Consider the following 12,617-nt stretch of genomic DNA (forward strand, 5'->3'; position numbering starts at 1 on the left):
TAGGCACAATAAACTATCTCATACACATATTTATAATACACAAGTGTACTTTTGGAGAATCTCTAAAGGTAACTGGGAATTATTCAGTACCTAAGAGTCTCTGACTTTCAAAGTCATTGCCATCGAATTGAAGCATACTCATAGAGACCCTGTAGGACAGGTTGGAACTGCCCTGTGAGTTTCTGAGACAGTAAACTCTTTACAGGAGTAGAAAGCCCATCTTTCTCTTGCGGAGTGGGCTGTTGGTTTTCAACTGCTGGCCTTGCAGATCACAGCCCAACACTTAACCACTATACCACCAGGGCTCCCCAAGGAGAAAACAAAAAGAAAATGTATTTGTGTGAGCCCAGTTCTAATTTTATGGCAGGAGTATGAAAGTATAGGATAAGGCAGGGCAATTCACACAATGTATTGCATTCTATCGTCAACATTGTTAATACTGTGATTATCACCATTGCTGTCATCATAATCATCATAAAAAAGCTGATGTTAATTAGGAAATTGTCTATTACCCAGTCACAAAACAGCTAACTAGACCAGGGAACTGATCATTGGCTATAACAAAGTTAAACCAAAGACGGTAATTTGGTGAGGTATGTGGATATTGCCTTCAGTTCCTGCACTTCTCCTGACCTCCAAGAACTGACCGAGATCACTTGCGCTAAGAGTTCCCCATCACGACAAAGACCGTTTTCCAAAGAACACAATTTGTGCTTTAAAGCCAGCACGTGTTCATGTTGTTTTGTCATTAAAGTCACCATTAGGTTCATTTGCTTCGGTGACTCTCCAGGTTTGAATGTAAGCCTGAGAGGGTGGAAACTCATCTGTCTGGTTTGCCACATATCTTTGGTGACCTGGAGAGTGTCTGCTTCATTGTTCCACTCACTGATCATTATAGGAAGGATGGACCATTGAATGCGTGAACGCCCCAAGGTGCCCTGGTCTTACCAAGGTCATAGGAGAAAGGGGAGTTTATTAGACAACTCATTAAGGCAATTTTGATAGAGTATGTCATTTACATTTGTGAAGTTACTGTCCACAATGTGATTTCATTTGTATAGTAAAAGTCATGTTTTTTCCATGCAGTTCAGACCATAAACCCCTCTAAAGCACCAGGTCAGTTGAGAGACACTGGGCATAAGAGGACACCATACTGAGAGCTTCCCCTGCTTCCCCCAAAATAAGACAGTGTCTTATATTAATTTTTGCTCCCAAAGATGGGCTAGGTCTTATTTTCAGGGGATATCTTATTTTTCCATGAAGAAGAATACGGTACACATTTATTGTTTATTGTTTTATTAAAAGAGATCTTGCACTTCCTGTCTGCTCCAGCTACGCTGCGGCCAACAGTGAGCTGCACGGTGGCACCCGCTGCTACGGTCCAGAGTCCAGAGTTACGGTAGCTTCGGGAGGCCTTATTTTGGGGGGGGATGCCTTCTATTTCAGTGAGAGGCAAAACTGTAAGTAGGTCTTATTTTGGGGGGATGTCTTACTTTTGGGAAAACAGGGTAGAACCTGATAGCTGAAGGTTTTGGTGACATCAATAATATAATAATGTAGAAAAAACAATGCTTTAGAGTCATCATTCCGACAACATTGCTTTCGATGAGCAAAATCAGACTAGACTAGTATCTGTAGTTTTCTTTGGAAATGATGAAAATGATGATGGCAACATATGAACAAATGTGCTTGACACAATGGATGAATGTATGCATTGTGATAAGAGCTGTAAGAGACTCCTCCCCAAAAGTATTCAATAATTTAAAAAAAGAGTCTGTGGTTTTATAAACTACAAGGTGATAAAATCCCTTATATGCCTTAGCATCTTAATTTTTCTCTTAACAATATTTCCCTAAATACAAGTATCCATGGAAAAGAAGCTGGTACAAAACCATTGACTTTTCATTTTTATTCTCCTTTCTGGTATTAATATATCCTCTTCTGATTTCGGAAGACATCATGGTATATTATAATTGACATTCTGATCAAGGGAAGCGTGAGTTCCAATTTTGGCTCTAACATTTTACTAGCTGAGTAACCTTGGACAAGTTGCTCAGTATTTCAGAGGTTCAGTTTCCAGACTTCTACCAGGACAAGGCTATTATTTACTTTTAGGGTTATTGGAAAGACTGAAAATAATACTTATAAAGCATCTGGGGTGATACCTGAAAACTAGTATCTTCCTGGTGAATGGCACTATTGTGCTAATAGGTCAGCAGACTGTTATATTATTAAAATGTAGCAGTTAGGAACGTTCCTTAGTTTTCTCACTAAACTGGGTACTTTCCAGTGCTCACCTTAATTGACCTTTAAAAAGCCAAGACTGGTTCCTTCTCCTTGGTACATGTCACTTAGCTTTCAAGATACCACAGTCTCTTGCTTGAGTTCATGTTTCCTCCTAGTCTTATTTGCTCACTGTCTCATTTTTAAAAATGTTATGATGCCGTATATCTCAACTCTTAATCATTTTCTTCGTCTATACTCATCCCTTCGTGATTTTATCCACTGACCTGACAATACATACCATTTCTATGTCATCACCTCCTACTTTTATGTCTCTTCCATGGGCCCTCTCCTGAAATCTAAACGTATCATCCATTTGCTTATTTGATGTCACCACCTGCTTGATGTGTGTTACTCACTTTCTCCAAAACAGAACTTCTGTTTTTCCTCCCCAATCCACTCTACTCACCAGTTTCCCCACCTCCATCAATGGCCAATGTGTCTTTCCTGTTGTTCAGGCCCCAAACTTCAGAATCAGCCCCCATTCTTTCTCTTGCACACACCACAGGCAGCCTGTCACCCAAACGCCAACCACTCCTTGGCAACCCCCCTCCATCATCTTGCTTGGAACTGCCATCACTTGTTTCCTCAATTGCCGTGGTAACTCTTAATTGCCTCACTGCCCCTGCCCCTGTCCTGGAATGAACACTCTATCTCTCCACTGCTCAAAACCCATCAAAGGCTGCTGATTTCTTAAACAACATCATTTTATTGGGGGCACGTACGACTCTTATCACAATCCATCCATACATCCATTGTCTCAAGTACATTTGTACATATGTTGCCATCATCGTTTGCAACACATTTTCTTTCTACTTGAGCACTTGCTATCAGCTCCTCATTTTCCTCCCTCCCTCCCTCCTGAACCTTTATCAATTTACAAATTATTATTTTTTCATGTCTTGCACTGTCTGTTGTCTCCCCCCATCCCCTTGTCTGTTGGCCAACCCCCTAGTAGGGGGTTATAGGTAGGTCATTGTGATTGGTTCCCCCTTTCTCCTCCCACCTTCCCCTTCCCCTCCTGGTATGGCTACTCTCAAAATTGGTCCGAGGAGTTTATCTGTCCTTAGTCCCTGTGTTTCCAGCTCTTCTTATCTGTACCCATGTACATGCTCTGGTCTAGCCAGATTTGTAAGGTAGAATTAGGGTCATGATACTGGGGGGTAGGGGGGAGGAAGCATTAAAGAACCAGAGGAAAGCTGTATGTTTCATTGAAGCTACACTGCACCCTTACCGGCTCATCTTCTCCCCACAACCCTTCTGTTAGGGGATGTCCAATTGCTTACAGGTTGGCTTTGGGCTGAGTGGGGGGAGGTTGCTGATTTTACTTGGAGTTAAAGCCAAATATGATGCCCTAAAGATTTTGGCCTACCTTATTTCATTGACTTCTCATCTTCCTTTTCCTTCCTTCCTTCCTTTCTTTTTTTTACAGGGGAGAGCACGAATGCAGTCCCCCACTACCACAAATTATGCAGTTGGGTTTCCCACATTTGGGGAAATCACAGGGGTCAGCACATTCTCCTTTTCATCCAACTTTTCCTTGCTTTATCCTTCCTCTTCAGATTTAACCAACTATTCTTTGAACTTGGCAGGTAGGTTCCTCCCTTAGGACTCTGCACTGGCTGTTCTTTTGACCCGGAGCACGATTCCCCCAGTCCATCTTTTTTGGCTTACGTGTGATCTTCTCCACGTGCCTACCTTAACAACATTCTCGGATATTGCAACACAGCTACTTGTGCATCCCCAATCTCCATTTCTGGTCTTGCTTTTTAAAAAGAATGTTCTACTTTCTGAGAATTGTCATCCATTGTTTATGTCCACTGGTTATTTCAAGAGTTTTAGCTCCCCCAAGAGCAGAAATCTTTTTCCATTTAGTTCCCTGAGGTATCCGAAGCATGCACACAGGGAGAGAACAGTGTAAACTTGGCAAGAGGTTATGGAATGAATAAATATCAGTGTAAAATAGAGATCATAACCATTCATACCTTATGCTAATGTGAAGGAGAAAGATGGGGATTTCTAGGCCCCAGAAGAGTTGCAGTCTGAGGAACCTACTGTGATAGTTCTACCCTGTCCTCTGGAGTTGGCTGTTTTATGCTCATGTGACGCTTTAAATAAGATAACACAGTTTAAGTATTATCACAGGGCCTGGCACATATGACAGTCGAAGTAAACGGTGAATATTATGACGTGTCTCATGGCAGTTAACTCACATAGTGTCCCCCCGTATCAGAATGATGAGCTTTTCTTTCAACTTAAAGGTTCACATAAGTAATAACCATGGTAAGAGAGTATCTGCTCTAGATTAACAAAACAAAATAACTGCACTGCCATGGCGTCAATTCTGACTCATTGTTGTTATTGTTATTAGGTGCCATAAAGTCGGTTCTGATTGACAGCCACCTTACGTAGAACGGAAGGCAACCCCACCTGGTGCTGTGCCATCGTTGCTCAAGCATACTGACCCTATACCTACCTAACCTCACTGCTATTGAGTCCATGCCAACTCATAGCAACCCTATAGCATGTCTTATTTTATTAGTTCCATCTAGTAAATGACAAAGACAAACAAATATTGAGCAATGGTTGATAGCATGCATGCCAGTGAAGGAAATTGACACTTTTTTACTTTATACCAAATTAAACTTTATATAATTAAAAATAAAGCAAAACCAGTTAGCATTGAATAAACTCTGTGTTTTGGAGACGTCATGGCTCTGAGTAGAATTGTGCACCATATGGTTTTCAATGACTGATTTTTCTAAGTAGATAACCAGGCCTTTCTTCCAAGTCACATCTGGGTAGAGTTAAACTTCCAACTTTTCTGTTAGCAGTCAAGTACATTAACTATTTATACCTCTCATGGACACCATAACTTAAAAAATCAGTGGAAATACTTATTATTGAAAAATTTAAATATATTGCACTAAGAATATTAACAAAATTATCAAGAACATCCCAAGGGTTAAATAGCTGGCAAAAAATGCCATTCCAACGACACATTTTAACGAATAATCTTTTTTGGGGTAGATTTAAATGGTAGTTAAAATTGTTCAGATATTACCGATGTCTGTTCTTTTGCCCATCTCACTGCCATCGAGTCCGTCCTGACTCTGAGTTACCCTATCGGACAGGGTAAAACTCTCCCTGAGCATTTCTGGGACTGTTAACTCTTTACTGAAGTAGAAAGCCCAGTCTTTCTTCCTCAGAGCAGCTGGTGGTTTTGAACTTCAGGCCTTGTGGGTGAGAGCCCAATGTGTAACCACTATGCCACCAGGGCTCCTCCCATACGAATAGGAAAAATAACTAACTTGTCGTGCGGTACTCTTATGTATAACACAAATATAGGCTCTGGTGTATGTGGCTCCATGGGAAATAAGTATATATATTTTTCATTTTCATTTATGAAAATACTGAAAAATAGTTATAGTTGGAAGATGTCTATAAATTAAAACAAGAAGGATTATTTCTGAATAGTGGATAGAGGTTCTCATTTTGTCTCCGGCCCAGTGATCAGTTCCCTATTTTAAGGAAATGCATTCTTTCTATTATGTTCCATTCAGATGGCTTCATCTTTTCCAGAACAGTTGCAAATGACAAGCTTGGTGTAATTAGCTGACAGAAAGTGTCCATAGTTTACTCTGTGACTCTCTGACTGTAGTTGCAGAGACTTACTTAAAATTGAGGTAAATGATATGCTACTATATATATTTGTTTCTTCCACTACAAATCCTATCAAGATGTTGACTGTGGAATCCACGAAACTGGTGATTTGTGGATTTATCTATTGCCCTTCCTTTCCTGCAACTTCCTGCTTTTCCCCAAGCTGGAAGGAAGCCTTCTGATATTCATCTGTTCCCATGAAAGTTCCCTAATTTTTGCTATCACCAAAGATATGGAAGTAGCAGGGAGAAAGAGAAGAATAAGGCAGCTTTACATTATGGTCTGGATGCTCCCTTAGATTGAAACATCGTAAGTTTGTTTTCTTTGAACTATTTTAGAAAGAACCATCCCCACCCCACTAGCATTTTTATTGCCACTGTGTCTCCTGCACTTCATTACTCCTCTGCTGCTTGTGGGTGGATGGAGGTTGACTATTTCAGAATAGTTCCTGGTGGGTGGGTTCAAGAATCTCTAGTGGGTTGATTAAAAAGCCATGTTTGTATGGAAAGCGATCCTTCTATTAAAATCCGGAGAGTGAGTAATATTTAATAGCTATGTTCACCACGCACATAGGAGAGTCCATCTGTACAGAAATCAAGAGTCTCTGAAGAGGAGTCCATGGGGTCTCTGGAATTCTAGATAGGGTTTGTGAGTACAGATTCTAATCTCCAATATTTGATTACGGGACTTGGAAGACAAAGGTTCTCTCTTGAGAGTAGGACATAACCTGTCTGCCTACAGGTCTGTTAGGAAGCTGTCAGAGCGTAGCATTTTCACTACAGCAGATGCCAGCATGTGACTTCAGGGCCCTGTCTGCCTTGCTTTGACTATAAATGCAGTCTGTTTCTGGACAGAACCCTTAACAATGTAGGTAGCCATAGTAAGCGAGGTCATAGGATCAACTGAGATGTCAGTTGATCCTTTTGTCTGTTGAAATGCACGAGGCTGTGCGTGCATGGAAAGCATCATTAAATTAACAATTTAATTTTATTGAGTTTTTGGTAAAAAGTCCACGCAACAAGTTAGGTTTCCATCTGACAGTTCCTGCAGAAATTATTCAGTGAATATTAGTTACTTTTATCACAATGTGTCGGCTGTCTCTTTAATTTTGCTTTGTTTTGTCTATTCCATTTCCAGTAGTCTAATTTCCTTGCCAGATTATCTTCTCATCTTTGCTTTTGAGAAATTGTTGACCCTTTGATCTCATATTGATGGTCTTTAAGTAGTGCACGGATCTTACAGTTCAATTGTGTGTGTCACTCTGCTTTGTTAGTTAGAGGTGATCTTGGAGGACAGGCGTGGTTCTAGGTTTAAAGAATGTCTCAGGACAATCGCCTTAGAGCGATTCTGTCTTCTCCTGTTACAGTTTCTCTGGCTTTTTCTTATTATTATGAACTAAAAATTTGAGTTGTACTTTACTCCCATTCTATCCCAAATCACTCATTATGTCTCTGGTCACCACCACCCTCACCAAGCAAACAAAAAACAACAAACAAACAAACCCCCCAAATTCAAACAAAAACAAACCCAACCTCAACTGCCATTGAGTCAATTCCAATTCCTAGCTGGCCCTATAGGACAGGGTAGAACTACCCCCACGGGCTTCTAAAACAATCACTACTTATGGGAGCCTCATCTTGCTGTGTAGAGTGGCTAGTGGTTTCGTGGCTAGTGGCTAGTTGATCTTGCAGGCCAGCACGTACCCACGATGCCACCAGGGTATGGTTCTTGCAGATTTATTTCTTCTCTGGGTTTTCGGTTATCTTCTTATATTTTCGCTCCTGATGAGCAGAGATACATAGTTCCTATCTTCATTCCAGGCCTTCTTGCAAGTTTTTAAGGCTAGACTCTGTTCACTTCAGTAGGAGGCAGATTTTGATTTCTGTGTGAACTATGTTATGCCAATTGATAGAGTTGTCCCATGTGAACATGGCACCATTTAATTTAGGGAATGTTTTCTGTATAGGCAGACCACTAGAAAGTACAGGTCTCTCAAAGTGAGGATATTTTATGCATGTTGTTCTTGAAAGACCCTTTCGCTTAATGCGAGATTGAGATTTTTAATATGATATGTAAAATAACATTCTCCTTCTCTGTGTCAAGGAAAATGCTTTACCTTAGTATTTACTACTTACCTTAATCTTCAGCTATTGAGTCATCATTGGCGTTCCTGACCCACTTTATTTAAAGCAATGCTACTACCAAGATGTGAGAGTATGTGACTATAAAATGTGCACAGTTGAATCATAACTTTTGCAAGCAGAGTCCCAGTAGTCACATAACATATATTGTTTTGTAATTATCATTTAAAAACTCACCATCCTTGGACAATTAAAGGTCTAAGTGATTTGAGATAGAAAGCCTATTTTAAAAGAACACTTTACAGGCAAGTTTTAGGATCACAATGTAAAAGGCCCCAAATGGACATAATTTAAATGTGCATTTTAATGAAGAATGTTGAGAAAATCCTTAGTAATTTTTTTGAAAAAAAAGGAGAAGATATTTAGTACATTACAACTTGTACAAGTGATGATATTTTTCCCCTGCTCTTCAAAGAATGAGATAGCATTTCATACAACGGATAGTACTAAATTCAGATATTCAGATGTGAGTGGTTTTAAATAAGTGACATTTTAATTTGAAAATTTGAGTCTAATATAAAATGTAAATCGTGATAGTCCTTAATGTAGCAAAGAGGAAAAATGTAGTGATTGAGTTTGGAGAGATTGTGACTTGGACAGATCTAGCCAGCTGCAATGGTGAACAAGGCTTCCTTTATTATAGCTTTAAGAAAAGCTATTGAGTGGCTAGGACAAAGTAGCTGCTTGAAGATGGGAATATCCAATATCCCTTTGAGAGGCATATTTGATTATACGTTTTCACTTTACCCTCTTGTTTCTTTCTAACTCTCCAAGTTTCACAAAACGTTCCCAAGATAACTGTTGTTATTGTCATGGATTGGTGTTGTTTTTTGACCCAAAGGTGATACTACAGACAACTAGTGTTTACATCTACACAAAATAATCTTTCTCAATGTGATCCCAGTGTCTCTTTCTTTGAAATCCTCCTGTAAATTATTGGTACTTTATAGGATTAACTCTGCAAGGTTTTGCAGGAGAGACTTACTTTTTTTTTCTTTCAATTTTACAGTATTGTTTATCTCACCAATATAATTTCTCAGCATGTATAGTCTTTTTTTACAGTACTGGACATATGCACACACAAGCACACAGCCCTCCAGTATTTACTTCCCACTTCTGCCCAGACAACTCTTACTCATCCTACAATACCCACCTCAGATGCCACTTCTGTGAAGGAAGCCTTTTCCAATTTCTATAACTGAGTTTGTTAGCACAAATTCCAGCTGTCACATTCACCATGGCCAGAGTACATATTCCTTCTAAAGTACTTATTTTACTGTATTTAATTTCCCTCTCTCTCTCTTCTGTCCACTTGAGTCGAAGCTTCATAAGTTCCAAGGTGCTATCTTCTTATTCCTCTCTGGGGAAAAATACCACAAAAAAAAAAGCAAACACAAACTTTCCCAGAGAAAGGGGCTTGGCATGACAGATCCCAATGAAGAGTTGATAAATGATTGACTGAAGACAAGGATCTGTACTTGTGGGTTTTGCACAGTTGTGGGTGCCAACTCTGTGTACAGAGTTAGAAGCTGTTGCAGTGCTGCCAGTCAGTTTTGTGATCTGCCAGCACATTCCTGGTTGTTGTACATTCCCCACTGATAGGATTTTTCCCAACAGTGCTTGGCTTGATTACAGCGTTCAAAATGTGTTTTCACTGTATCTGTTTTGTTCCCTCCCCTTTTCTTTCTTTTCTTTTTTTTTGGCCTACTCGACTTCATTCTCTCAGATTCTATACAGCTGGCTGCTGGGACATCCTGTTGTTACCCATTCCTCTCATGCGCTTCACCCATCCAAGCGACTTTGTGAGGAGAAAGGCTGGGAGCAGTCACTGGCCAGTTTCCAGCGTCTTGTTGCTGGTGATCTGTATTACTGTAGGCATATGAGTGGCCAACCTGGGCACTCTGCCACAGCCAGCAGTGAAGGTGAATGCATTCCAGTGCCAATAAGGACTGAGGCATGGAAGTAAATCCATGCAGAATTGACTTTGACAGGGCTTTCTAGTAAAGGAGATTATACATGCAAAGTGTATTGGTAGCAGTGGGCATTATTTGATACTTGTAGTTCAAGATGAATGAACACCAATATTCTCCACCTTAATTGCTGTTTTAGCAAGAAGCTGATGATAATGGAAAGCCCTATACTGTTGTTCCCACCGTTGCCTAGCTCGCCTAAGGATAGAGACCTGGATGGTGTACAGTGGTCTGCAGGCTTACAGATGAGTGCTTCGCAAACTTGAATTGCCTTGCTTTGCTGGCAGGGTTTGATTCAGTAGGTCTGGGAGGAGCTTGTTTGCCTTTCTGACAGTCTCCTGGGTGAAACCACGATGCTGACACTGATGTCTGAAGCCCTCGCATTGAGTTACAAGTGCATAGAGGGTGTGGTGGGCTCTTCAAAATGCAGTGATGGCTAGCGGGCATGCCCTCTATATCTTGTGCACCTCAACATTTCCACCAGATACCAGCACATGTCCAGACACAAAAGAAGCCCCACCTCACCTCTTCATGTTCATATAAAAATGAGTACTGCCTGGGGAAGCAGTTATTGTTCTGTCACATTCAAAACAAAAGAAAACCAACCGGCTGGCACACACAGACTTCATTCTGACTTATAGTGACCCCGGGTGTCTGAGAGTACAACAGTGCTGCACAGAGTGTTTGCGGCTGTGACATTCCAGAAAAAGATGGTCAGGCCTGTCTCCAGAGATGCCTGTGGGTGGGTTCACACTGCCAACCTTGCAGTTAGTAGTTGAGCACATCATCCTTTGCACCACCCAAGGATGCTTTCTCCCTTCCACAGAAATTTTTCAAATTCTTTTGAAAGGAAAGAAAGAAAAACATTAACCCCAGCCCCCCCCCCATTTTGATGATCCTAAGCTCACACAGTAAAATAAAATTTAAAAGTCATCATTTTATTAAAGTTTGAATTTTAGCAGCAGAAAAAAGAAGATTTTCAGTTGCCATGGTCTTAGGAGAATGGTGCATTTTCCTCAGCTCTCTTTCCCCCTCAATCTCCTGCCCCTCAGAAGTGGTAGCCAATTCTCGTTTATCAAAGTCTTGCTAGGTGTGCGTGCTGGATGTTAGATACTAGCTGTATAAAGAGGCATAAAACACAATCTCTTGCCGGAGGTAGTTTCTAACTCACTGTCTAAAAATGGCCAGGTCTGTGAGGGCAAGGCTGTGTCTTATTTGTCTTTATATTCCGCAACATCCATGCTTAATAACTGTTAACAACAATATTGCTAAGACACCAGCATAAAGAGAATATAGTGTATTTTAAAAGCCAACTCTTGATATAAATTAGTAACATAGTAGAGTTTTGCTTTAAACCTGAAATATGGCCTTGTGCTAAACGCTATCTCAGCACCAGCAATACATTTCTTGTCAAGCCACAGTGCTTTAATTCCATTTCTACATGTAAAATGATATACTCTGTGGCTAACCACTAAACTTGTCCATGTAGCCAAACATCTCCAGGGAGATAGGGGCGAGAAGAGATGACTATAGACTATTAGATAGGATATGGTCAGAGAAAGGAAGGAGAAATGCAAGCAACATAGGGATTGCCAAACAAAATGTCTGTGGCCTTGTGATTTGTAAAGGAATTTTTGTTGGAACGCCTCTTCATTTATTTATCATCTGTGGCTGTTCATGGGCTGCAGTGACTGAATCCAGAGGTTGCAACAGAGAAGGTGTAGCTCACAAAACCGAACTTCTGGCCCTGTAAGAAGTTTACTGGGTCCTGGGAGTCTTAGAAATAGGCTAACTTCTAATATTTGTGAGGTTCCCGACAAAAAGAACAAACTGAGACCTTCCACCTGCGGCCTGTTGTTTGGTGCCCTTGGGCCAATTTGGACCCACAGGGATTCTATGGACATCCTTATAATACTCTTTATGTTTGAGTCCATTGTGGCAGCCTCTGTGACATTGGATGAGGGTCTTCCTTTTCACTGACCCTCTCTCTACTTTACCAAGCCTGATGCTCTTTCCAGGGACCAATCCCTCCTGATAACAAGTCCCAAGTACGCGAAATGAAGCTTCAGCATCCTCATGTCTAAGGAGCATTCTGATTGTAGTCTTCCAAGACAGCTTTTGAGTTGTTGTTCGGGCAGTGCATTATGCTTTCAATATTTCTACCAAATCATAATTCTAATACACCAGTTCTTCTGTCGTCTTCTTTATTGTCCAACTTTCACAAGAATATGAAGTGATTTTAAAATGCCACAGCTTGGGTCAGGCACACCTTAGTCCTCAACATGACATTTTTGCTCTCCAGCACTTTAAAGAGCCCTTGTGCCCCATTTGCCCAGGGCAATAATACATAATTTGATTTTTTTTGAATAGCCTGGATTATTATTGTTGCATATATCTTTTTAGGGAAGTTCAGGGTTACCGCAATTTAGGGCCAGTGAACAGGAGGGATGTGGTCTTTGGCACACAGCAACACCTCTCTTAGCCAGCAGTCAAGTCTTTCCCTGGTGCTCAGTTGTTCAGCCCTGTGGTTCCTTGGCATCTGCCTCTGTGGCCAGAAAGC

The 12,617-nt window shown here is 40.7% G+C and overlaps 1 protein-coding gene and 1 non-coding gene across 2 annotated transcripts in view; one reads left to right on the top strand and one right to left on the bottom strand.

Moving 5' to 3' along the window:
- The window catches only part of LOC101638954 (interleukin-1 receptor accessory protein-like 1), a 1,156,451-nt gene that overhangs the window by 20,367 nt on the left and 1,123,467 nt on the right, over positions 1-12,617 (top strand). The window lies entirely within an intron of this gene.
- LOC115872680 lies at positions 3,713-3,883 on the bottom strand. Its single transcript, XR_004048001.1, has one exon. It is a non-coding gene; the product is annotated as a U1 spliceosomal RNA (small nuclear RNA).

The sequence above is a fragment of the Echinops telfairi genome, unplaced genomic scaffold (genome assembly GCF_000313985.2).
Source record: "Echinops telfairi isolate 266 unplaced genomic scaffold, ASM31398v2 ScPeMD7_7436;HRSCAF=8474, whole genome shotgun sequence".
NCBI lineage: Eukaryota > Metazoa > Chordata > Mammalia > Afrosoricida > Tenrecidae > Echinops > Echinops telfairi.